Consider the following 26,423-nt stretch of genomic DNA (forward strand, 5'->3'; position numbering starts at 1 on the left):
GTGTGTGTGTGTGCGTGCGCGCGCGTTAAATATGTCCCGACTGTGAGTCATAGACTCTCTTGAATCTATGGGTTGGTAGCTTTCCTCAGTTTTGGAAAGTTCTCCTCTACTTTTACTTCAAATATTGCTTCTTCCAAATTCTCTTTCCTCTCCTTCTGAAGCTATAAATTATTTTATACCAGACCTTTTTCAAACTGCCCATATAGCTCTTGCACTGTGTCATTAATTTCCATTTCCATCTCCTTTCTCTCTATGCTTCATTCTACGTATTCTACAGATCTGCCTTCTAATTTACGATACTTCTTTTTTGCTTCTAGTTTTAATACTTAATATGTTGCAAAACTGTCCATTGAGTTAATTTCAGTGGCTGTATTTTTCAGCTCAGATTTTATTTAATGATTTTTTAATACATTCCAAGTCAATGTCTCCACCTTTTCATCTATATTTTTGAACATATAAGTTATCTGATAAAAGAAAAGTCCATGTTAGGTAACTCCAAATAACTAGATCATTGATAGGTGTGTCTCTATTGCCTTCTTTTTCTTGATTATTAGTTATTTAGTCCTGTATCCTGAAATATAATTTAATTTCTAATTGATATTAGACATGTGTTTTAAATAAAATATGGTAGAGGCTTTGGATATATTATCTTCCTCCACTGATTTTTTTTTTTCTTTCTGGAAAACTATGAGTAAATCACTTTTATCCAACCACAGATTGAAACTGTTTGAGAGTAGGTTTCAGGCATTGCAAGGACTAATTTATTTATGGGTTGTCTTAAGTGTAGTTCTTCAGGTGTCTCAGCTGAAAAGTCAAAGGTTTCCTTGCTAAATCTGAACTCCAATTTTTGTGTTTTTAGGGCCATGAAACTGCTGCAACTCTGCTTATCATTTTAGTGTCTTAACAGTCACTTTCTCCTCCCTTCCTTGTGTTTTGGTCTTAAGATTTAAGATTTAGCAAGCTTAAGATTTAGCAAATACTTTGAGGGGAAGTAAGCTTACTTTTCTGAGGTCCCTTTTACTTCTGGGATCTTGGCCTCTCAATCCTGGCTACCTTGATAGCCTTGGACTCTAAATTTTGGACATAAATAAAATTATGGACTGCCATAAACTTTAGGCTTTCACTTTCTTCTGCTCAGTGTCTCTGCCCCACACTCTGTATTAGAAAATGCCCCACAGGGAAAAAGCAATGATGAATATGGGGACGCAATGTGTTTCTCTTCTCTCTGAAATCTTATACTCTCAGGTACTTCCTAACTGCTTTGGTTGTTCTCTTATGCCTTCAGTTGGCTGGATTTATTTTTGGTGTTTATCCAGTTTTTACAGTTGTTATTTGTGGCAGAAGTGGTCTAATACAAGGTATTCTGTCATAGCCAGAAGCAAAAGTGACCACTTTTGCTTTTGTCAAAAAATATACTTGAGCTTCTACTGTGAATGCATCTGTAATTATACACCTCCTTCAAAGAAGATAGACAATACATCTGTCCCATCCTTATTTGACCTGCTACCACCGATTTTAATACCAATTAAAGATTGGTATTAAAGATTAAGATCATTTTATCTCGTTAATTGTTGTTAATTTTATAAATTAAGAATCTTCTCTTTCAAGAATTATTTATGTCACTTTTATTCTATTTTGTGATCATATTTACCACAGTTATTTAGAATAAATTATGTGCTTAAATGCTTTCAGTTGCTCATTACCAGTTCTTCCACACCATGACTTTACTATTTATGAGTTTTAAATTTTGATTCATTTTTTTTCAGCTGGCTGAAGTGGATCTTGGAGTAATTTTTCAGGAAGAATGCATGAGTCAAATACTTTGTGAGTCCTTGCATAACTGAAGTTATTGGTCTGTTGACTTCATATAGGAACCACAATTTTCAAGTATTCAATCATTTACCTAGGAAAAAAAAAATCAAGCACTTAACCTGAGCAAAGTACTGTACTGGATGCTAGGGATACAGCAATATGCAAAATGTGCATGGTTGATGCTTTTATGGATGTTACACTCTAATGGGAAAAACAGACATTAACATCTGATAACACAATTAATTACTGGTGATCATAGTGACAAAGGAGATTAACAGAGTTCTAGTCAGGAGAGGAGCCAGGGTCATAGGAAAGGCTTCTCTGAAAGGGGAACAATTAAAAGAAGACTCAACAAATCAATCGAGTGATCTCGAGTGCTTTTATTTGGGGAGGGATGATAAATCCTAGGCAGAGGAAACAGCATTTGCAAGAACTTGAAGCTGGATGGAATAGGAAAGAAAGACAGTGTAGTTGGTGTGTAAGGCAGGGGAGAGAATGGCATGATATGTGGCTGGTGAAATGGGCAAAGGCAGATGACAGAGCCTCGAAGTCCTCATTGGAGGCTTTATGCGAGGCAGAATCACGGAAGGACATTGAACAGAGACGTGGCGTGGTCCATCCTGACTTTTTATTAAGATCACACTAGTCTCTGCCGAAGGATTCAGACAGGGGTGAGAGATACACTGACCAAGGAGGCTATTTGCTATCACAGAGTTTCCAGTGAGAGATGATAGTGGTTTGACTTAGACTGGTGGCAGTGAAAACTCTAAGAGGTAGATATGTTCACGGCCATGGTGGAGATACCTTTCACTCTTCTATTTCACCCTCCCAACATCAAATCCATTGGCAAAGTCTGTCTCTGCTGCACCTTTGAAATAGATCCAATCCAATCACTTCTTACCATCCCTTCCTCTCTTCCCTGAGTTCAAGTCCCCATCATCTCTTGTCTGGATTATTGCAGTGGCCTCCTAGCTACTCTTCCTCTACCTGGGATCCCTTTCACAGAGAGATCCTATTACAACATCAATCAGATGAGGTAATTCCTCTCAAACTCTCCAACAATTTCCCATTTTTCAGACTGAATAAAATCCAATGTTTTAACAGTAGCCCACGAGGCCAAACATGATCTGGCCTCGTTAGTGCTGATGTCTCTGGCCACTCGCTATTTTGCTAATTCTAGTTCAGCGACTCTGACCTCCTTGCCATTCCTCCACCGTGCCCAGGGCCTTTGCACTTGCTGTTCCCTTTGTGAGGAACCCTCTTCCCCTAAACCTTTGCATAGCTTGCTCTCTTACATTGTGTCAGGTTCTGCTCAAATGTCTCAGCTTAAGAGACCTACTCCTGACCATCCTGTGAGCACCTTTGCTGCATTGCCGGTCCGTATCCTTTTACCCTGCTTCATCTTTCTTCATAACACTGACATATTGAATAGCTTTGTATTTATCTATATTTTGCCTGTTTTCCTCAACTGAAATGTGAGTTTCTTGAGAGCAGATGTATTGTTATGTTCATTGTTACATGGTCAAAAATATCCATAATATGAATGATGTGTTTGAATGTGGGAGCTAGGAAAGAGATAATGCCAGGAATGCCTGCCAGGTTTCCAGCTTAGACAGTAGAGTAGCTGGGACCTCTAGTCACTGAGAACAGGAAAGTGGAGGAGAATTTTGGGAGAGATCATAAGTTCAGGACTGGACATGTTGAACTTAATGCAGCTATACAACATCAAGTGGGGATGTCTAGTAGTCAGTTGGACACACGGGCTTATACAATGATAGATGTTTGGGAATCCTTAGCCCTGGGGCAACCAACTCATCCATTTGTTTGGGACCTTGTCTGATTTTAGGACCAAAAGTCCCACATCCTGGGGAATCCCTCGGTCCTGGACAAACCAGGCCAGATGGTCAGCCTACAGTCAGCATGTAGGTGGGAACTGAAGTCATGGGTGTGAAGGCATGAAGGCAATCATGGGGAGAATGTGCAGAGTGAGAAGATGCTGGCACACACTTGAGGAGCATCAGTGAGAAAGGCAGGGGGGTGCGCTGTGGGTTACCTGTGGGCTGTGGGTTACCTGTGGGCTGGGAGGTATGACGCATGGTAGCTGCCCAATCACAGCTGTTATGAGTGAAAAAATAATGTTTAAAGGTTGACTGAATGAGGTACAAAGGAGACTGAAAGAGATAGGAGTAGAGTTTGAAATGAAAGCTTTAAACGTTGTCACACCTGTCCTCTGCTCAAAACTCTTCCAAGTTTTTTCTCTCAGATAAAAATTCAAAATCCTTACTTGCTCATACCCACAGTGGCTCTCCACACCCTCATCACCTCCTTTCCTTTACCCCACTCTCTGCTCCAGCCACATCTATCTCCTTAAATTTTCCAGGGCTTTTGTACATCGTTGCCTGTTTTCCTGTCCCCCTGATACTTGCAAGGCTGGTAGAAGAAGGAACTGGAATCAAGAAGGATTTTTTTCAATCTTTTTTTTTTTTTTTTATTAATCTGCTATCCTCCCCTACCTTTATATTGTAAGTTTCTCTAATTTTAGCCATTTCTGGTGAGTATGTGGTGGTATCTCATTGTGATCTTCATCTGCATCTCTGTGACTAATACTGTTGAGCATTTCTTTTTGTCATTTGGACGCGCTCTTTTGTGAAGTGCCTCGTTAAGGCTTTTTGTCTATTTTTATATTGGATGGTCTATCTTTTTCTTATTGTTTTGTATAGATTCTTTACATATTCTGAAGACTAATCTTTTGCCAGATATATGTAATAAATATATTTTGCTACACCATAGCTTACCGTTTCCCCTTTTAGTGGTGTGGGGACAGAGCCCCAGAAAGCAGTTTCCAGGCTCTCGGCCTCACATAGAAAGATGTTGGCTCAGGTAGTAAATGGCCATCAACTGTGATTGGATGGCTATCAGCTGTGGCTAGTTGGCTGTCAGCTGTTACCAGTGAGCCATTGGCCACTAATATAACTGCTGGCTAGCTAGGCTAGCAGAAAAATGGGGGCTAGCAAGAAGATGGTGGCTGAGCTAGCAAGAGCGGATTGCAGAGAGGCGGATGCTGCCAGCGAGACTATAGTGGTATGACTCCCCCGTCTATGGCTCCGTGGGTGTTCCTTTTTGTCCTAGCCATATCCTGCGTTCTTGTGTGGGGAGCGGGAGCTGAGACCCCGCAGGCCACCCCTCATGACAAATGGCAGAGTGAGCAGGGTCTCCCACATGACAAGTGGTGTCTTTGATAAATTCTTTTTTTTTTTTTAATTAAATTTATTGGGGTGACAATGGTTAGTAAAGTTACATAGGTTTCAAGTGTACGGTTCTGTATTACATCATCGGTATATCACATTGTGTGCTCACCACCCAGAGTCAGTTCTCTTTCCATCACCATATATTTGATCCCCTTTACCCTCTTCTACCATCCCAGTGGACCAATCTTCTTCTTCATGGTTTGTGCTTTGTGTGTTCTATTAACACTTTTTTTTCCTACCCAAGGTCATGAAGATGTTTTCCTATATTTTCTTCTAGAAGCTTTATTGTTTACTTTTCACATTCAGATCTACACTATCTAGAAATCCTCTCCACACTGTACTACATGACCACTTTTCTTATGTCAAGTGGCTGTATATGAGTGAGTCTGTTTCTAGATTTTTTATTCTTTTCCATTGATATCTTTGCCTGCCTTTGGACTAAGTAGCATACTAGCTTAACTACCGTAGCTTTATAGTAAGTCTTGATATCTGGTTGTGTACATTCCTCCAAGTTATTCTTGCGTTGAGAGTGTGCATGCTAACTGTCCATCTAGCTGCCTCTGAAATCAGATGTGAGCTAAAGGGATGCGGCACAGGGCCCAAAAGGGTCTGCTCAACCTACGCTGATTGCATTGCCCCTTGTGTGAAATACAAACTCCCTACAAAGGTCTGTATGGCCCACGTGCTTGTCCCTGCCCATGTCCTGAATCTTACCTCTCCGTTCTCCTTAACTCACTACATCCCAGTAGGATTTTTGTTCCTTTGAAAAATGACATTCCAGGCTTGTTCCCATCTTAGCATCTTAGTACTTACTGTTCTTTCTCTCTGGATGTCTCTTCCTCATAGTATCACAAGGCTAGATTCTTTTCATTATTCAGATGTCTGCTCAAATGTCCCTTTCTCGGAGAGATTCCTCTGACCACTTTCCCTAAATAAATTTTCCCTTTCCCTTCCACCCTTGCCCATACTCCATTGAATTGCCCTGTATAATTATAAGACATACCAATATCTGAAATAACATCCGTCTGTTTAATTGTTTATTTGTCGTATTATAGTTCTTCCTCCCACTAATATGTAACTTCCAATGGCTGTGGGACCTCGTCAGTCTTTTTGCATCATTGCTGGATGTTTAGCTAGTAGAGTGGTGTATGGCACATAGAAAGTGCTCAATAAACATTGGTGGAAGGCATTTCCTTTACTTTAACTCTTTGGTCTCAATATCCTGTGGAGACCTGGTTTTCTGCCTCTTCTCAATGAAGCTTTGGAGATATTTGAAAACAGCAATCACTTTTCCCTGGAATGTTCTCTTCTTAAAATTACATTTCTTTAGTTGCTTCCACTTGTTATACACCAGTGCATCTTATCTCTGTCTTAGCTGTTTGGTTTATCATACAATTAATTAAGTTCAACAATACTCTTGAGTCACCCCTTGTGCTTTCTCTCTGTGAACCTCCTCCTACCATATACACACAAACACACCTTGTCTTTCCCAGTGCTGCTCATGGCCAGGAGACTCAGTAAGTATTTGTTGAATGGAAAGCTGAATACGAAGCGCTACAAACAGGGAATCCCTGGGTAGTGAGGCCTTGGAGGGTGAAAGAACCAAGCATGGCTTCCCTGGCCAGATTTATTACTCTCCCTTTCACTGCATCCTGTCACCCATACTCCCAGAGCCTTTGTAAATCACTTGATTTTATTCCTTTACTTACACATTTTTTATGACTGTCCTTTTAGGACCACATAAATCAGATGTCAAATCAGGTTATTAGCAGGGGCTATTTTTTTCTCTCCTGTCAACAACCTTAGATTTTAATTCACTTTGGACTTTTCTATTTCTATTTGTACCCCTTCTCTGGGATGTTGGATAAGGGCAGAAAGGTTTGTTCTGAGTTAAAATTGGGGGAGTTAGGCCAGATATCATACAACAAATGTATAGTCTTGTAATGGTGAGAATGGTGGAAAAAGAACTTTCCACCTTTGTCACTGACCTTAACCTCTGGGTTAATCGGGGAGCTTTCCTTATTAGCTAAGGAAAAAGGATTCTCTCCAATTTGATAGCATTGGAGAAACATTAACTTCAGGGTAGAGATTAAAATTTATTCCATCATTCGAACCATATTTGAGAGAACTGATAAGGAAATGTAAAGAGGGAGGAAGTTAGTCTCTGGGCTCTGTAATCTGTTGCATAGGTCTACTAGCCCACTTACCATAACTTTGTTATCATTTTAATATCTGATAAACTGAGATCCGTCACATATTTTTATTTTTCAAAATGATTTTGGTAATTTTTTAAAAATCAACTTTTTAAATTTATGATAACTTGCACAGGTTTTAGGTATACCATGAGTTTTGACACACATATATATGAGTATGTGTAACCACCATCCCTACAAGTGATAAATCCATTACGTATTAACATACATAACACATTTTTATGAAAAGTAATCTATTTTCCAAAACAAAATAAGGACTGGGATTGCTTTACAGTTTTGTAAATTTTTCAATGTCTAACTTAATAGAAGATGGCTAGATTGATTCTTGCATCTGTTTCTGCATTCTATCTGTTACACTGTTACAATATCACACATTATGCCTCTGGAAAACTACACTGTACACTCATGAAACAATACGAATGAAAATGCAAATAACATCAAAGTATGATTATGAAAATAGCTTTTACCTCATGGACTCCCTGGAAGAGACTCAGAGACCTGCCAGGAGTTCCTGAACACTTTGAGAAGCACTTTTGAAAGCAATCACATCAGCTGGGAAAAAAAGACAGTTTTACTTGTGCCAGTTCAATTTTCATATATTTTTTTCTTGTCCTTTTGCATTGGCTAAGACCTCCATTACAATGTGTAACCGAAGTAATGAGAGCAGACATCATTGCCTTATTCTCAAATTTGGGAGAGAGCTTTTAATTATGTTAGGAGTTTTGTAGATGCTCTTCAGCAGATTGAGGGTTTCCAGTGTTGTAGTTTTCTAAGGGTTTTGTTTGTTTGTTTTAAATTAAAGTTTATTGGGGTGACAATGGTTAGTCAAGTACCTTTTTCCTTTTCTTACCATGAATCAACTTATCATTTCTGAGATAAACTCCACTTTGTAAATATTTTTATATGTTGCTGGATTAAATGTGCTCATATTTTGTAGAGCGTTTTTATATTGATATTTGTAAGATTTATTGGTCTCTAATTTTTTTCTTCTAATATCTTTGTTAGGTTTTGTTATTGTCATCTATGTTGACCTCATAAATTGAATTGGAAAGAATTCCTTACTCCTTTATTTTCTGAATGAGTTTGGTTAGATTGGTACTATTTCTCATGTAAGTGTTTTGATAGAATTCACTAGTGAAACCATCTGGGTCTGGATCTGTTTGTGTGAAAGCTTTGATTATAAATTTAGGTTCTTTAATAGATATAGTCTGTTCAGTTTTTCAATTTTTATTTCTTGAGGCAGTTTTGATAAATTGTGCTTTTCGAAAATTTATTTTCTTCTAGGTTATTGAATGTATTTGTATGAAGTTGATTATAATATTCTATTATCCTTTTAATATATATCATTTCTTAAATAACTGACTTTCTGATATTGATAATTTGTGTTTTCTCCATTTTTTTGTATTACTCAGTTTTGAAGGAATTTGTTATTAATAATAATATTTTCTTAGAAACATATTTGGGCTTTGGTAATAATCTCATTTTTTTCTATCTCATTGATTTCTGCTTTTTTCTGTATTTTTTTATCATCATATTTAATTTTTTTTTGTTGTTCCTTGCTTCTTAAATTGAAAACTTAGTTAATCGATTTCAAATCTTCTTTTCTAATATAGGCACTTTTAACGCATTCCTTCATCTCTCTGACTGCGCTAGTTGCCTCCGATAGGTTTTATTTTCCTTCTCTTTCAATGTAAAATAGTTTTTGTTCCCTTGTAATTTCTTCTTTGACCCATGGATTATTTAGAAGTGTGTTATTTAAACTTAGACTATTTGGGTTTAGTTTTGCATATCTTATTACTATGGTTTTCTAATTCAAAATAATTGTGGTCAGAGAATATACTCTATAAGACTTCAATTTTTTGAGGAAAGCACATGGTTTATCTGATGGCATTTTACATCCACTTGAACATGATATGTATTCTGCAGAGATACTGCTTAATTTTAAACTTCAAGTGTGTGTGTTAAAAATTTAGAGGTAACCACTAAAATTCAAAGTAGAATGTATAAGTTATATACCAAGAGAAGTAAAGAAAACTTGGCAATTTCAATAAAAGGCAAGAATGGAAAAACTGAAACAAAACAATAAAACTATTGATAAATAAAAATGACACCATAATAGAATGAAAATGATAACCCAGACGACCCACCTGAACAGATATTAAATAAACCCATACACACATTAAAAATAATTTGTGAGTCATAAAATAAATGACAGTGATAATTAGAAAATATTTAGAACTAAATGAATAAGCTACATATCGTGTGGAGTGCAGCTAAATTATAGGATGAACAAAACCCCCCAAATTGATAATAAACTGAAAACTTTTCTGACAAGGAAATAAAATGAGAAAGAGAAGGCATAAGTGTAAAACGCCACAAATGAAAACGCAGACCTAACAATACATAGAGTAGAGATGTAAGAAATCAGAAGAAAACACTGTGACAGCCTACCTACCAAAACATTTGAACACAAAGTGTTTCCTAACCTTGTTACATTAGACTTATTGGGGGGTTTTTAAAAATAGCGAGTCCTCGACCTCTCCCAGGTGAAATAAATCCGAATCTCTGAGGGCTAAGCAGAACATTAGCTCCAGCAGGGAATCCTGATGGGCAGCCAGGGCTGTGGGCCATTGCCCTAAGCAGTGATAGGCTCATTAGAGAAGGCTCTCAGGGCTGCGGCCTTAGCCCTCTCAAATAACTGTCACGGGAGGGCCCCCTTAACTTCCCTCCAAGACGTGAGTAGCAGACCTCACAGAACACCAAAATCTGTGACACATCCCTCCCCCTATTGCCCCTGTAGTTCAATCTAATGTCACCCTGATGCTTTAAACAGAGGCTTTTCTTCTATGACTAGGATGACACCCACAGACGCGAGCATCATTTTTCAGCCAGTGGTCCTGGGATTCTTTTCCTCTGAGTCAATGGTACATTTTTAAATTTTCTCTGGTGTGATTCTGATTTAATTTTTGAATCAGAATTGAGAAGTGCTTTCTTCAAAATAAATGTAATGATAGCATTATATATGGGACACAAAAGAAAAGTGTAAGACAGGCAAATCCCAAAGGCCTTACAGTCTCATTGGGAATAAAAGATTCACCTGCACACATATGCATGCAAATGCACACACATGCACACACATGTACTAGGCTGTGTAAGATAGTCTTTGACTAAATAGGAGTTTGAGTGGTGATATCAGTCAGGGAGGACATGTGGAAAACAGAAACCATTCTGGCTATGATCTAAAAAGAGGCATTTAATAAAGGGATTTGGGTGTTGGCAAAATCACTGGAAGGTCTAGAGAAACAGGCTATAGGCTAGGCCTCCACAGATGATTCTAGAGTGACAATGTCAAACTAATCCATTGAAGAGAACTGCTATCTCTGCTGCATTGTTTGGCAAGAAGAAGAATTAGGAGATTAGGGGGCCAACTGCTAGCCCTGTGATCACACCCACAGAGCAGTGATTTGGGTATCATGAGCCTTGGCCAAAAGGGTTGCTCCAAAGCCATTCTGTGGCTTCTAGATCCACTCCAGAAAAGAATGGATGCTTCCCTGCCATACTTTTCCTCCTAGTTAACTAACTCACTTCCAAACTCTAGTCTTGCAAGAGTGCGTTTCATTGTTAGAAACTAACTCACAAGTGAAACTCTAACTGGCAGTCTGGGACGTGCCGTTGTCAGCTTTCCAGGCCTCCAAGTATGGGAAGGCACACCAGGAAGAGGTTGAGCCAGAAAATCTCCCTTAGGGGAGATGGGGTGTCAGAGAATGAAGAGAACATGTAAACTAAACCCTTGAAACCTAGACTATTTCCTCACTTGCTGCCCGTCACTAAAGGACACACATCCAACTGGCCATCAGAGCTGTCAATTTCTACTGTATAAAAATCTTTCACATGTGTCTTTTAATTTTCTTCTGCCAGTGCCTTAAATCAAACCTTTGTCATAATTTGACCTATGTCACTGCAAAAGCCTACTGACAACTCGGTTTATAGTTTTATTACTGTAAACCATTTTGCACAGTATTTCTAAAAGAATATTTTAAAAAATAGCTCCTTTATCAATACATTTATCTAACATTGTAATTTCATGATGCTATAAGCATTGTCTCCATTATCTTTAGTGCTATATATTGTCATTTCTTGGCACATAGGAGATATTCACAATTGTTGAGCGAATGAACAATCACAACATTTCCCAAGTATGATATGTGTATGCAAAGTAATTTAATGTGGTACATGGGTGAATTATTTTAATAGATATATCGTTGTATTAAATACGTTAGAAAATATAATTAGCACATCAAGTCTATGATATTATAGATATCAGCTAAAGTAAAGAGTGAGCCCATATTAAAAAAAACAAAAGGACATTAGAGTAAACATGGATGTGAATATCATAAATATTCATGATGACAGACTGTGAGTAACCAATGTTGGAAATAACTACTAGTGTCACTCTTTGGCTAAAAGATGTCTGAGGCACCCATCACCTTGAGCATAACATTTCCTGAGTAGAAATCCTCTCTCACCGGATCCACCAACACCTATTCAGCCTCACCTTTGCCACACCCATTGCATCCCGTTCTCCAAACTGCATGTCCTACACAGCCACATGAAACTCCTTACTATGCCCTCAGTGTCATTTTCATATAACCCCTAGTCTCTTCACATGCAGTTTTCTGCCTAAAATGCTTGCTCTCCACTGCTTCTCTATGGAATGGGAAACAACCATTCATCCTTCAAAACCCAACTAAGATGTCAACATTGCAACCTTGGTGAGCTAAAATAGGGAAGCCATAGATGGATGCAAGGTGGTATCCCGGAGAGGCTCTCCATGTGAAACGATACTTAGGTCAGTTCATCATGATCCAATGAGAGGTCTTCCCACTCAGAATGCCAAAACTCAGTTTTTTCAGCTCTTCTCAGAGCTGATTGCATTCAAAAGGAATGCCCCATGTGATCTCAACAGGCTGTCATGGTTCACCATTAGACATCATCTCCATATACAGATATGTTACTATTGAAGCTCTTTCTTCCTCACTGCCTTTGGCACTGCCCTTATGAGGATGAAGCACCAGTCTCTCTTGGAAAGCCTGCATGCATATTGCAGCAGGGGCTCGCCCTTGACCTGGCCTGAGGTGACCTTCTCCGTGGTGAGCAGAGCCGTACCAGGGCGGCAGGGTTGATTTCTCCTGAGGCCTCTCTCCTTGGCTTGCAGATGGCTACCTTCTCCCTGTGACTTTCTTCACATGAGCATCCCTGGTGCCTCTGTGTCTGTCCTAATCTTCTCCTCTTATAAGGACACCAGTCAGATTGAATTAAGGCCCACCCTAGTAGCCCCATTTTCACTTAATTGCCTCTTTAAAGGCCCTATCTCCTAATACAGTCACATTTTGAGGTGGTGGGGTTTCGGACTTCCACATATGAATTTTAGGATGACACAGTTCATTTCATAACAGCTCCCCTGGTAAGCTCCTGGTTCCTCAATCTATGTCCCAAAACATGACCGTAGATGAAATAGCCGCTCTGAATCAGTGACTGTGGAATAGCCTTTGGATTAGAGAAGAGTAAAGAGGAGGCCCAGCACCCTTCTGGGATAAGCAAGACCTAGGAAGGAAGCCCATGTCAAAAATGGCTCCTAACTTCTCTTTTCCTAAAGAAGGCTGTGCGTTTTGATTATAAAGCTTCTTAATATAATTCGGCCTCAGTAGCTCTTGCAAGATATGTGCTGGGGAAAGATCACCATTTGGTTTAGTGTAACATATCTTTTCAGAAAAAAAAAAAATTATACACACACACACACACACACACACACACACACACACACACACATATCCATCCTCAGCAAAGCAGGATAATTCAAAACGTCTTCAGCTATGTTTTCTGGAGACCAGCAACAAATGATACAGAACAGGTAGTCAATGTCCCTATACCTGGTTAATATATTTAAAATCGGGTTGGACTCAATAAATAAATAAGGCTGGGGCTCTCTTGGAAGATCCAAGACTTGCTGTTCTGACAATTAGTAAGAATCTAGCGGAACCCTGGGTATAAATATGCAAAGGAAGCCAAAAAGAAGCTCGCAGTTCTGAAGCCAGAGGGGCATAAGTGGAAAGCAGGCAGATAAGCAGAGTTGGTGGCTGTGGCTGTGGTTGCTCATATGTCCCCCCTGTCTCGCAGGTCCCCAACCCTGTCTTCCATGTATAAGGGTGCTCTGAGCCCTGGAGGTCGAGCTGAGGTGCCATCCTTGCAATCAATGAGCTCATTACCCTGGGAAATGGTTTCTTTTCCCTTCAGCTCCTTTGCAGATTTCATTTGCATTTCCTCAGACCTGTTTTCATTTTCATCAGCCTGGGCTGGCAGTTGGTGGGGGCTGGGGCTGAAGCTGCCTCCTAGTCAAGTTACCCTCTCAATATTGCTTCTGGTTGGGCCTGTTTGGGCTTGCTTTGCCAGCACAATCCCGAGTGTCATTCAGGCAATTAAATAAGGTATTTTATTTTATTCAAGGGGGCTGTATCATGCCTATTTCAGGAGCTATTTGATGGGAACTGGGGCAAAAAAATGTCCCTTGAAAATGGCATCCCATCTGTAGCCCGATGCGAAAGGATCACAGAATTAGCTTTTCTTTAACACTATTATATTCTTTCAATAGGGTGTAAAGTTTTAGGAGATGAACTTCATGCTCCATGTCACGGGAGCAGATTGGTTTTGCATGTGTGACAGAGCAGAGCCCTAAGACTCCAGCCATGGGGGGCAGGGAGGAGTATGGTGCAGAAACGCAGAATTCTTAAGTGAGTCAAATGTCTTTCCAAGGCCTACATCTGCTTAAAAACTTTCCCTGGATTCTACGTGTCTGTTTTCCCTAACTTTTTCACTTCCTTTAAACTCTAACTAGCAGAGTAAGTCAGGCCACTGTTCCCTGTTCTTGTTTAGAAGTCTACGTCTTTATTACAATGTAAGTGGAATTGAGTCTATGCACGTTGAGTGCCAACTCCAAACGTCAGCCATTTAAAGTCATTTTGTCTTTTCTTGCCTTCAGTTTCCTTAGAAATGAATCTTCTGCTTTGGCTTAGTCTCATCCATGGGGAGACTGAGGTCCCAGACCTCGCTGTGCTTAAATTCACAGAGCGGGACATGTGAATTCACGTCCCCAGTAACTACAAGGTCATGGCTGGAACATAAGACTCATTTATATTACATCCTTGGCTCCTATCTTTTTGATATGAGAGTTGCCTGAAACATGTATAAAGCTAGAATATAATATCTAGAATGGTATTTGCTAAACCTTCTAAAAAAATGGAACACCATACAATATTTATTCATAACTATAAAAACTTTTTTGCAAAAACAAATACCGGATAAGAAACCAACCAAACAAAAATTTCCAAGAGTATATAGGGTTAACAACAGTAAGTCATCAAATCAGCTATCAGAATAACAAAGAGGAACCATTTTAAAAAAACTGAAATCCTGGTACTGTTTGAAATCACTTAGTTATCATACACAAAAAACATAAAGAAGTTGTTTTCCTTCCTTTTCAAAGAATTACATGGCATAATTTAATATTGCTAGTGTTTGGTTTCCAAAAGGCCTTTATGTTCTAATAGATGTATTTGTATGAAGCAAACCTCTCAAACAAGTAATTCATGGTGAGATGCAGTCTAGATGTGAGAATAACTCTACGATTGTACAAGCATTTACTATGGAGAACATTGTTGGAGATCTCCTGGCACCAGAATCCAGGAGGATTAATCGAAGGTGAAAAGACCTCAAAGAGGTTCTGAAAGGACACTTTTGTACCTAGCAGGAAAAGGCTAGAGAATGCTAGACGAAGATGGTAATTCAGAAAGAAAAGAAAAATAAATTTTTCTTTCCCTTCTGTTTATCTCTCCTTAGCGTGGAGGGAGTGTCATTGCTTTCTTGGATTTCCAGTGTGTGTCTAGCATAGCTCCCCTGCTCTCCTGCCTTTGGTGGATTATCCGCCCTCTGGGGACCGATCCCTGTGTTGCAGACATCTGAGGGTCCTTCCCCGATGCCCAGGATGCACCACCAAAACTGACCTCAATGATCACACCTGAAAATTGCCAGCCCATCAATAAGAAACCATACTGAGACCTCATTTAAGACAAAGCATTGCTAGAGATGGAAAGAGGTTTAAAGAAGATGTTTCTGTGTTTGAGGAGATCACAATTGATTTGAGAAGATAAGTCATGTGGAAAATTAAATATGAAAAAAATCATAATGAATTTGAAAAGCTAAGACAAAAAGTGCCAGAGGGGTGAATAAAACATACCACCTCTTCCCACCAGCCAAAGGAACTAAATCAACAAGATGGCCCACCTCCTTCAGAAGACCTGTCTTTTTTTTAATTAAATTTATTGGGGTGACAATTGTTAGTAAAATTACATAGATTTCAGGTGTACAATTGTTAGTAAAATTACATAGATTTCAGGTTTACATCATCTATAAATCCCATTGTGTGTTCATCACCCAGAGTCAGTTCTCCTTCCATCACCATATATTTGATCCCCCTTACCTTCATCTCCCACCCCTCACCCCCCACCCCCCTTACCCTCTGGTAACCACTAAACTATTGTCTGTGTCTATGAGTTTCTGTTTCTCATTTGTTTGTCTTGTTCTTTTGTTGTTTTTGGTTTATATACCACATATCAGTGAAATCACATGGTTCTCTGCTTTTTCTGCAGAAGACCTGTCTTGAAGTCCAAATTTGGCCCTGTCCCTTTATTTAGTGGCTGCTGGTTGCCTGTTCTTAGGCTGGTTTATTAATATTTATGAGCCTGTGTTTCTTTAGATACAGAATGAGTTTATATTACCCAAAGGATTATTACCCTATGGATATTATCATAGGATCATTGAAGATTGCTAAAATAATACATGCAAAGTCCCTAGTGTAAAGTATGAAACAATATATATTCAAAAAAATGTTATTAGCCTTCTTCCATCTACCCATGCATTGTCTTCAAAGCTTTGTGACCACAGAGACGTTATGCAGAATTAAAGTCCTGAGAATTAGAGTCCAGCAACCTGAAATGTTCTAAGTCCTTATAGTCCTGGGATGGAAAATTCTAATTTAAAATCTACCTTCCATTCAGTACTCAGTAGAGCCAAACTTTTATCCATACCCACCTCACACTCACTATTTGTACACCCTCAGCTGACTTCAGGCCAAGAAGAAGTACATGCGACCTGACAACTGAGGTAGAGAGCTAAGTAGCATCACGGGCATCTACTCCTAATGGGCTGCTGTAGTTCAGGGAAATGCGCTGCCCCCAGTAAAAGGATGGGAATCTTCTCTAAGTCCTTTTGACAGCAGTGGGCTTGCTGCAACCCTTCCCTGTCCCTGTCTTAGCCACCTGGACAAGACTGGGCCTCCTGGGCTATTCCAGCTGGACCTCTACATACTAATACTACCCACAAACCCATGGCCTTCCTGTGCAGCCACCCTCTTGCAATTTGGCCGGCAGTCTCCTTCAATCTTGAGTCCTCTGACTGAGCACATTCCTCTCTGAAGAGTTTCTAAACCCCAGCAAATGGGCCATGGTCCTCACTGACGGCAGACCATGGTGACAGCACTGTGATTGTGTGGGCTGGGATGAGTTACCTACCCTCTTGGGTGTCTCCTTTCCCTCAGTCCACATGTGAAAATGGGGGCCTGTCATAGGTTGGGTAAAGTGCACTGGAAATGATACTAGGCAGCCTGAAAGGAGAGGTGAAACTAGCATGGAGCTAATGAGTTAGATAAGTCACTTCTCCATGTGCAACCGTCCAAAAGTTTCCCATGGCACTTGATGGAAAATCCAAACTCCTTCCCGTGGCCCCACGTAAACTGCCCCTGCTGCCTTCTCAAAACCTATCTGCCACTTGTTCTCACTGGGATTCTGTTATGCTGTCTTCTTTCTGCTTTCTAACCCCCTTTCTCTCACTCACACCTCAGAGCTTTCGCTACGGATTGCTTTCCCTGCAATTTACTTCCCTAGACTTTTCATAGTTGAGTTCATGTCATTCAAGCCTCCACTGAGATGTGCTGCCTATTCAAAAAGGACTTTCCTGAACACTATTGAACGTTATCCACCTGCCCAGTCACTTTCTACACGATTATTGTTTGATTCTCATCATTGCACTTATTCCCCTGAATTCATCTTCTTTATAGTTGTGTACTTATTTATTATAGGTCTCCTCTACTAAAATGTCATCACAACAAAGGCCTGGACTTGTATGTCTAGATCACTCTATGGTCCTGTTGCCCAAAACAGTGACTGGCACATAGAAGAGTCTCCAGAAACAGTATCTGGATGGATAATTCACACTGCTTGAGTAGCACATCTGGCTACCTTGTAAACAGGCTGACATGGAAAGGGCAAATCCAACAACTAGAATAGCAGCAAAAATTTCAAGTGGAGCAGTGGAGGGTTAGACAGGCAAAGGTTATCCAAGGAATTTTGTCCATTGGCAACAAGATTCCAGCCACCTGGACTAGACTTGGGGTGTTTAATGGACCAGGAAGGGCAACAGGACCCCCGCTCTGCGTTAGGGATTACATTGGTCTCAGCCTACAGGGAAACTGGTATTAGATTAGGTAAGGCACTCAGTTAGAACTAAGGAGAAACAAGGTGGAATCCTGGCATGGACAAGCCTACCTAAAAGAGAAAAGAAAGGGCTGTCATCGGCCAGACAGTGGATCGGCAATCGACCCTGAAAGTACAAGCTTCCAAATCTGATGGTTGTGGCAGTGGTTTGGTGAGGGTGAGCAACGTGGAACCTTGTCAGTCTGGACTCAGAAAACAGAGAGGGACCTCATTCTTGATCCTGCCACAAGGGATCCAAGAGCTGAAGGTGAGGAGTGAGGGGCCAGGAAACCTCATGCTAGTAAGGAGAAGCTAGGGAGGACAGAGCCACATAGAGGTGGGAGCTGACAGCTTCTCCCAGCAGCCAGCCTCTGCAAGAGTTAATCAGCTAGCTCACGGTTCCCAGAGGCAGCCGGAGATGAATAGCTGTGTGCTGCGATTACTCTTCCTTTTAAACTGTCTTGTGTCTCCATGTTATAGGCAACACTTTCTGAAGTAAGTAAATCATGCCCAGCATTCATCTCACACATACAGACAAATATGAAATCAACATTTCTCCGTGGCAGAAAGATCCCGCTGTTCATCTGCTGCTAGTGGGTATCCTGACTGTCACTCCCTTTCTCTAAGGGAGTACAAGGCTCAGAACAAGGCCCAGCTTCCATGCCAGGGGCTCCGTTTAGGCATAGTTAGGGGCAACTCCCTAAAACAGAAACAGACCATTATGAAATGGGATCAACGGTGCCAATTCTGGGTAGTTTTAATTGGCTCGGGTGGAAGACTCTTCCTAGCAGTACCTGCGGGGGACCTTTAATCAAACTTTGCAAGGGCAGGATTAGTTGAGATGGACTAAGTGTATATTAAAAACTGTACAGGTCCCTCAATAGAAACTTCAGCATGGGCAATATTTATGTGCTTTTAATGTCCTTGTATATACTGATTTCTCAGGCTTTATCTAATCTGGCTATATACTCACTTTAGAATCATGTGCAGCCTATAGGCCCAGAATCATGAGCAACCTATAGGCCCGAGTGGAGGCAGGGAAACAATGTGACAGAAAGTGCACTGGATCTAGCCCCAACCTGTGGTCCCATGCCTTCAGCATCCCCTGCATCTCACATGGTTATTCAAGGAGTCCCTGGGGTGTCTTAAGCATGACTCACAAGTAAGCCTGCTCTTAGTAAGAGTGGCCCTGGTTTTGCATTCCCCTCCGGGTCCCCAGGGTTCTTCCTGTATCCTGCAGAGACCACCATCGCACATGGCAGCCAAGGTGGTGTGAATGGTGAGATGCCAGAACTGCTCTGTGTTTTGTTTTATGTGGAGGATGCTTCTTCACCTCTTTCCTCTTGTACTTCTTGGAGGGTACGATAGTAATAATGATACTAACTGTAATAATGATAGTGAATTATTCCACGTGGGTTGCTATGCGCCAGGTACTATTCTAAGTGTTTTACATGTCATTCATTTGATCCCCATAACAACCTTACAAGACAAATGCTATTTTAACAATGGGGACTCTGAGGAATAGAGAAGGTAACTTGCCTAAGGCTGTTTGTGATGCAGTATTCTACAGCTGAGTTTGCTTACATACACACACGCACACATACACACACACACACACACACAGAGGAAGAGAAAGATGTCCTCAGAAATAATTAATATTTACAATCACACACATACATGCGCACAAATACATACTGTATATAGAGCAATGGCATCATACTTTTAATACAGTTTTGCAAAATCTTTTAATGCAGTTTTCTCACTTCCGATTTTTTTAGGCATGATGTTATGTACTAAATATAGATCTCCCACCATCTTTTTGAACAGCTACATGGTGTTCCATTGTGTGAACATACCAAAATGTATTTAATGAATACCTTATTTTGAACAATAATAGAGTTTTCTGATTTTTTCTATTCTACTAACACTGAAATGGACCTCTTTGGACTTGTATCTTTAGACTGTCTTGTTATTTCCCTAATATTAAATTCTAGAAATTGCCTTAATGCTTCAAAGGGGATGCAAATTTTCAATTTTGATAATATATTGTGTATATTGCCCGACCGTTCTCTAGAAAGTTTGTTGTATCAATTTGAATTTACACCAAAGCATATGAGAATGCTTGTTTACTCACACTCTAGCCAACATTGGATACTATCATTATTTTTAATAATTTTCAACCTAATAGGTAAGAAACAATATTTCATTGATGTTTTCATTTATGTTTCTTTGATAGCTAGTGAGGTGCAGCATTTTTTTTCTAGTGATAAAAACGTATGTATTAATCCTTTCCTTTCAGCCACTGAGTCCACACATTTTAAATCTCACAGCCACAAGATTACATAAATGCTTATTTATATATTCTGGTATTTTAATGGTTTCTTTTTTCAATCAAAACTTGAACATCTAGAATTCACTTTTGTGCAAATTATGATATAAGAGTCAAATCTTCTTTTTCAATGCTTATCTACTTGCCCCCGATCATATTTTATTGAACAATCCATTTAATAAATAGTTCTTTCCCTAATATTTTAAACTGACATCATTAATATATACCAAATTATTATACTTACTTAACTCACCTTCTGGGTTTTCTTTTTAGTTTTATGAATCAATCTGTCTGACTACTTTGGTACCATATCACATGTGATAATTTAATTTCTACTAGGGCAAGTCAGTCTCATTACTCATTTTTCTTGGTCTTTTCATGACTATTCTAACACAATTATTCTTCTAAATGAACTTTAGAATCATTTGGTCAAATTCCAAACAAAAATCTCATCAAATTTTAATTGGGATTGCATTAAATTTATAAATTAATTTGAGGAGAAATGACATCTATAAAATATTAAACTTCTAATCCAGAAACATGGAATGTCTCTTGATTTATTAACATCTTTTATGTCCTTAAGTTAAATTTGTAATATTTCTCTGATAGATTTGTCATACTTCTTATTAAGATCAGTCCTAGTTATTTTACGTTTTTGTTGCTATTGTTTGTCTGATTTTAATATATTTCTAAATAGCTATTTCTGTTGTATACAGAAGCTACTGATTTTTATGTTAATTTGGTAACTGGGAGCTATGAAATGCTTTTATTATTCTATTTTTCAGATCATTCTCATTTTTTTCTGAGTAGACAATCTTAAATAAATAATGTTAATTTTGTCTCCTTTATAATATTTATGGGACTTATTTTGGTTAAATTGTTGTTTTGACACATATGTTTTAATATGGGAACACTATGGAGCAGGGGAACTTTTGAAAAACTCATAGTTCTAATAAAGCGTAAAATCATTACTTTCTTTTTAAGTATTGTCTTTAACCAATTCAGCTGACCATTAAACTTTTCCTAATTTTCATTCTAATTATGGGGGGAATGACGTCATAATTTATCTCATTCTTAAATTATTTTCAAATTCTAACAAATGAGAAGGAGAGCAAACAAGAGATTGAGATTAAGTGCTCTAAATTGTGGACACTGAAGTCAGACTGACTAGGTTCAAATCCGGCTTCTGTTATTTATTAGTCATTATTATTTGTGGCTATTATTTCACCTACATGTTGTTCCCGATCTGTAAATTGGGAAATAATAACTTCTACTTAACACAGTGGTTGTAATGAATGACACACCTATGCGGTACAATACATGTCAAACAGCAGCTCTAAATAAACATTTGCTATGCTTATTTATAATTTTGCTTAGTTCCCAAATCTTGCTCTCACTTGCAATTTGCTATCCATCAACAAGGCAATCTCAGCAGTTCTTCATATCAGAAAACATGAGTAAAACAAATTCAATTCCAGAATTATTGATGATTAATGCATATTTTCACAACACTTTCATGGGAAGGCAAAGTGGTAAAACATTTCTGAAATACCCTTAACTTTTCTCCACTTTTTCCAAGGTTCTCCCTTCTGTGGTTGCTATATTTCTTATCTTTCTCCTCTGTCTCCAAACCTCTCTTTGCTACCTCCAAATGTGGTTTTATTTATTTATTTATTTATTTATTTATTTATTTATTTATTTATTTATTTATAGTTTTATAACAGCAAATATACTTAGATGACTGTGAGAAATTTAATTATATTCTATCCAATCTGAAGTTAAAATCATACTATAACCCATATCATTTCCCAGCGCACATCCCCCTGCGCTCTCCCTTCTTCTCTTTATATTTAATATACAGCCAATCCAGTAAGATTAACTCTGTAAAAGCCTAAAAACAGAGGAAATCATTTTCTACACTTCAAATAGGAAAAAATATGTACCATTAATAACCCTCACAATATATTTATGTACTGACTATTATACTTGGATACAGAAAATATGATTCTAGCAAATAATTTGAACCTAGACCATGTATATGAATTATCAGAGAATGAAAAGACTGTTCCAAATTATTGATGTTCCTTTCTTAGATGACCAAGAAGACTACTGGTTATGTATGGTTATCTTTCTAGTGGTACCCACCCACCAACCCATGCCTATGCTAAAAGATTAATGGTTTGATTTTTGGATCACATTAAAAAATCATTTATAAGGAGGGTATTAATATGGCTTTATGTTTTCCTATATTTTCTGATTGGATTGTTCAGTTGCTGGAGGATATTTAACTATAGAGGTTGATAGTAAGTATAGATGTCACATCCTTGACAGAATTTTCATTACATCACTTCAAGGGTACATACAGCAGGTCTGTTGGCAGTGAATTTCCTCAGTTTTCGTTTGTTTGAGAAAGTCTGTTTTTCCTTCTCTTTTGAAGGATAATTTTTCTGGCTATAGAATCCCAGATTGAGGGAGTTTTTTTCTTTCAACATTTTGCAGTCCACTCCACTCTCTTCTTGCTTGCATGGTTTCTGACAAGACATGTTAATACCTAGTTTTATTATATTATGTTGTTAAAGAGTGTAGAATGTATAGTTTCAAATGTGGAAAACTGGTTCAGATTTTATTAGTGGGTTAGGATATGAGCATTTTTGTGAAAAATGCCATAAACTTTGGAAAATAATGTGTCTTCTGTTTGTAGTGCATACAATTCTCCATTTAGATCAGTGAAAGCTATTTATTCAAGTTAGTTTTTACTTCATTCACTTCCTAAGTACTTGTGCTGTGAAAAAATGACACGTATCTTTGAATTTTTCAATTGTACTTTCATCAATTTCTCTTTATTAATTCTTACAGTTTTTAAAAATATTTTAATGCTATGCTATTAGTAGATTTAAATTAGTAATTATGATAATTTTATATTGTGTAATCTAAGCCACATTAAGTAACACCCTACTTCCTTTTATCCTTTGTGTATAACATGAATTTTAATTTGAGTTCTAATAGTACGTTAGACATTTCTGATTTTTTTCATTTTATTAGCATATCTCCACCCCTGTGAACGTCTCTAGACCAATTTAGTTTTAGAACATTTCCTATAAACAGTATGTAGGCTGCTTTATAATTTTTGCATTCTTTTCATTTTTTAACTTTCTATTGATTAGAAAATTATCCACTCTGTTTTATTCTAATGGATTACCTGTTTTTTCTTAAAGCATATTGAACTTTTATTTTTCTATCACAGTGAAGCACATAAGCATTATCTTATTATTGATTATTGATTTCCCTATCCCATCCCCACCCATAAACTCTGTAGCCATGAGGACAGGCATATAAATAAAGACTTGCAACCTGAAACATAACAAAATGAAATAATATAATCCCCATCCCTCTTCCATTTTCTGCTCCACAAAGGCAATCACTTTCAACTTTTTAACCTGATTTTAAAAAGTGTACTCCATAACTCTAACTAGTATGTTTACACTGTTATATGTATTCTCAATAGAGTTTAACCAGTTCTTGTTTTAGACTCTTCTGAGTACCACCCACCCGACTCTGTGACTAACTGGGACTACTGGAAGCGTAGAGTGTTCTGTGATGTAAACTGTATTCTTAGCTTTCTCTGGGGGCAGCTTAGGGTCCTGCTTTCCTCACTCAGCTGCGTCAGCTACACTCATCCATTTACTTCTCAGCTTCCAAATTTTATTGGTACTATTTTTCTTGGCCATTTTCAATTTTTGTCTAAACATTATTTGACTTCATGTTAGTGAGGTTTCAAGAGGAAGTAAAACTAAAGGCGTGTGTTCAATCTGCCCTTTTTCATCAGAAATCCCAGGATTTTTTTTTTAAATCCTTGAAATTTAAACATGTTACCTGAGTTTACGTTAGGGCATATCTCCTTTTATCCATTTTTACCTGGGTGCTCAAGCAGGGATTTGATTCTTCAGATATAAATGTGTCCTTAGATAAAGAAATCTTCTATGATTTCTTTGTTGTTCTGCTTCATTTCGCTTTCTGGAATCCTATTATAAATGATTTCTTAGTCCATTTGGGCTGCTATAACAAACTACCATAGACTAGGTGGTTTATAAACAACAGAAAATTATTCCTAACTGTTCTGGAGGCTGGGAAGGCCAAGATCAAAGCACTGGCAGATTCTACGTCTGTTGAGAGCTCACTTTCTAGTTCATAGACAGCTGTCTTTTCACTATGTCCTAACATGGCAGAAGGAACAAGGGATCTCTCAGGGTTTCTTTTATAAAGACACTAATCTCATTCATGAGGGCTCTGCCATCATGATCTAATCACCTCCCAAAGGCCCCACATCCTAATACCATCCCATTGGGCATTAGTTTTCAACATATGAATTTTTGGAGAATACAAACGTTCAGTCTGTAGCAAATAGATTGTATCTCCTAGATATATTCTTTGTTTTTATCATCTTTTTACTCATCATTTTCATCTGTTTTAACTTTTGAATTCTGGAATACTTACTCAATGCCAATTTAATTTTCTGCAATATTTAGTTAGCTATTAAATACTTCATTGTATTTGTGTGTGTGTGTTTGTTTAATGTTTGATAATCACATTTTTCATCTAGAAACTCCTTGGTAATCTCAGATTATCACTTTTTGATATATGCATTGCCCTCTTACATCTCAATGAGAGCAAGGATTACAGATATTTTAAAGTTCCTTCTTGGTTCATGGAATGTATCTATGTCATAAGGGTATATTAATTCTGACTCTTAAGAATCATCCCCTTATATAAGGACCAGTGAATCTTTTTATGTAGCTGTGATAGCTTTTTAATTTTATAATGTTTAAAGAAGTGAAGGACACCTTGGAAGAGTGTGGTACTCTCTTGAGAAGCCACTGGCAATGAGTAAAATGCACCAAATCCTAGAGCAGTATATTACAGCTGAGAGCAAAGTGGATAGGGGACCAGATGGGAGAGCTGAAGTGATGCCAGTCATGCCTCTACTCTTAGCAGAAAACCTCTCTAGCTTAGCCCAGACCTGGCTGCCCTTGAACATGTCCAACCCACTGAGGTAACTTACCTGAATCCTCTCTCTCCTTCACGGCTCAGCTCCAGGCCCTGTCTATCCTATGATACTTTCTTTAAAGGTTTGACTCTACAAAGATTAATGCCCATGTCTCAACTTTCCTGCTAGTTTTTCCAAGACAACTCAAAGCAACCACTGTCTCCAATTTCATGACTGATATGGTATTTGTATTATTATTAGTCCCAAGAGTGACCACAATATTTTAATTAGCATATGCATAGTCCAGTTCAATTCTTCACAGTTAGTTCCCAGAAGAGAGAATATGTGTCATTTGAGATGGATGATGACTGACTTTCTTATTAAATGAATTGTTTACCAGAGGGTAAGGGGGGTGGGGGGTGGGAGATGAGGGTAAGGGGGATCAAATAAATATATGGTGATGGAAGGAGAACTGACTCTGGGTGGTGAACACACAATAGGATTTATAGATGATGTAATACAGAATTGTACACCTGAAATCTATGTAATTTCACTAACAATTGTCACCCCAATAAATTTAAAAAAAAAAAAGAATTGTTTAAAACACAAGAGTGAAAGCCTTTAGCAATCTACAAAAGCCATATTGGACTAAAGGATTCTTTAGTGAAAATAACACTGAAACTTTGCTTTGCTGTTTATTGTTGCCCAAAAACTCACTAACACTGTACCTCTCTCTGAAGATAACATAGTCAAATCCACAGTCCTTTTCTTAAACCCTTAGGACCAGATATATTCAGAATTCCATTTCTTAGCAAATGATTTTAGAAAGTTAATAAAGGATCTATACCGTGTGTTGCATAATGCTTCCAGCAAGCTTGGAGGCAGCACATCATGATCAGACGTACAAAAATGTTTGGCTCCTGACTCTAGAGATGAATAAGGATGACTGGTCTCTCCCAGATCAAGTCAGGTTTTGCCATCAACAAAGCTGTAAAAAACAAACAAACAACAAAAATAACTTTCTATTTTCAGAGCTTTTATGGTCAAGAGATAATGACCTTTCCTTGCTTCATTCCATTTCATTCCATTGGTTAGTTAAAATACAATGATAAAATCTGACCTGAGAGGGAGAAATGAGGGTCTCTCAACAAAAGATGGAGGTTAAAATAGTATTTGGAAGTGTTGTTCTGCTTGTTTGCATTGACTGTTTCTTTCCAGAAATATAGTTTGGGACAATATTCTTCATTCTAGTTC

The 26,423-nt window shown here is 38.3% G+C and overlaps 1 long non-coding RNA gene across 1 annotated transcript; it reads right to left on the reverse strand.

The window, feature by feature from the left end:
- Positions 1-26,154, reverse strand: LOC141572452 (uncharacterized). Its single transcript, XR_012497807.1, has 3 exons — positions 26,017-26,154; positions 7,741-7,825; positions 1-1,903 (listed from the first exon to the last, which is right to left on the reverse strand). It is a non-coding gene; the product is annotated as an uncharacterized LOC141572452 (long non-coding RNA).
- Positions 26,155-26,423: the final 269 nt, after the last annotated feature.

This window comes from Rhinolophus sinicus, linkage group LG06, assembly GCF_036562045.2.
Source record: "Rhinolophus sinicus isolate RSC01 linkage group LG06, ASM3656204v1, whole genome shotgun sequence".
Lineage (NCBI taxonomy): Eukaryota > Metazoa > Chordata > Mammalia > Chiroptera > Rhinolophidae > Rhinolophus > Rhinolophus sinicus.